At 38.9% G+C, this 1,885-nt stretch overlaps 1 non-coding gene across 1 annotated transcript; it reads left to right on the top strand.

Annotated features, from left to right (window-relative positions):
- The first annotated feature begins 974 nt into the window (after positions 1-974).
- LOC137206260 (U6 spliceosomal RNA) lies at positions 975-1,081 on the top strand. The gene has a single exon (XR_010934576.1). It is a non-coding gene; the product is annotated as a U6 spliceosomal RNA (small nuclear RNA).
- The last annotated feature ends 804 nt before the right edge of the window (positions 1,082-1,885 follow it).

Raw genomic sequence — 1,885 nt, forward strand, 5'->3', positions numbered from 1 at the left:
TGAAGAGGAAAAAGGCTCAGAATAGCCAACACAATAATGAAGGAGAACAAAGTTGGAAGACTGATACTATGCAACTTCAAGACTTATGATAAAGCTACAGTAATCAAAACAGTGTGGTGTTGGTGGAAGAATAGACAAATCAATGGAATAGAATAGAGAGCCCAGATATAAACCCATATATGTATATGTGTGTGTGTGTGTGTGTGTGTGTGTGTGTGTGTGTGTGTGTATAGTTAACTGATCTTTGACAAAAAAAGCAGAGACAATATAATGGAGCAAAGATAATCTTTTCAACAAATGGTGCTAGAACAACTAGACATTCACATGCCACCCCCCCAAAAAACCCAAATCCAGACACAGACATTATACCTTTCACAAAGATTACCTCCAAATGGATTTGAGAACTAAATGTAAAACACAAAACTCAAACTCCTAGAAGATAATATAGGAGGAAACCTAGATGACCTTGGGTATGGTGATGATGCAACACCAAAAGCACAATCCATAAGGGAAAGAATTGATAAGCTGGCCTTCATTAAAATTAAAAATGTTTGCTCTGTGAAAACAAATGACTCTTAAAACTCAATAATAAGAAAACCAAAAACCTGAGACTTCCTGGGGCGCAGTGGTTAAGAATCCGCCTGCCAATTCAGGGGACATGGGTTCAATCCCTGGTCCAGGAAGATCCCACATACTGCAGAGCAACTAAGCCCGTGTGCCACAACCGCTGAGCCTGCGCTCTAGAGCCCACGAGCTGCAACTACTGAACCCCCATGCCACAACTACAGAAGCCCGTGTGCCTAGAGCCTGTGCTCCACAACAAGAGGAGCCACCACAATAAGAAGCCAACACACCACAATGAAGAGTAGCCCCCACTTGCAGCAACTAGAGAAAGCCTGCATGCAGCAATGAAGACCCAATGCAGCCAAAAATAAATAAATAAAAATAAATAAATTTATTAAAAAAAAAAAGAAGTGCTCGCTTTGGCAGCACATATACGAAAATTGGAACAATACAGAGAAGATTAGCATGGCCCCTGTGCAAGGATGACATGCAAATTCGTGAAGCGTTCCATATTTAAAAAAAAAGAAAAGAAAAAAAGAAAACAACCCAATTAAAAGATGGGTCAAACACCTGAACAGACACCTTACCCAAGAAGACATACAGATGGTAAATAAGCACACAAAAATATGTTCCACATCACATGGCATGAGGGAAACGCAAATTAAAGCAATGAGATACCATTACACACCTATTAGAATGGCCAAAATCCAAAACACAGCACCAAATGCTGGCAAAGATGTAGAGCAAGAGGAACACTCTTTCATTGCTGGTAATAATACAAAAGGGTGCAGCCAGTTTGGAAGACAGTTGGGCAATTTCTTACTAAACTAAACATACTCTTACCATATGATCCAGAAATTGCACTCCTGGTATCTACCCAAATGAGTTGAAAACTTATTTCCACACAAAAACCTGCACATGAATGGCTATAACACCTTTATTCATAATTGCTAAACTTGGAAGCAACCAAGATGTCTTCAGTAGGTGAATGGATAAATAAACTGTGGTATATTCAGACAATGGAATAGTATTTAATGCTAAAATTAAATGAGCTATTAAGCCATGAAAAGACATGGGGGAAACTTAAATGCATGTTAGACAAAGTGAAAGAAACCAATCTGAAAAGGTTATATACTGTATGGTTTCAACTTTATATGACATTCTGGAAAAGGCAATATGGAAGCAATAAAAAGATGAGTGGTTGCCAGGGATTAAAGGGGAGGGAGGTATGAAAAGGTGAACCACAGAGGATTTTTAGGGCAGTGAAACTAGAGATCTTCCTAGACTTAACAACAGGGTTACATCCTGATATTTTCAGTTC

This window comes from Pseudorca crassidens, chromosome 14 (genome assembly GCF_039906515.1).
Source record: "Pseudorca crassidens isolate mPseCra1 chromosome 14, mPseCra1.hap1, whole genome shotgun sequence".
In the NCBI taxonomy this organism is placed as follows: Eukaryota; Metazoa; Chordata; class Mammalia; order Artiodactyla; family Delphinidae; genus Pseudorca; species Pseudorca crassidens.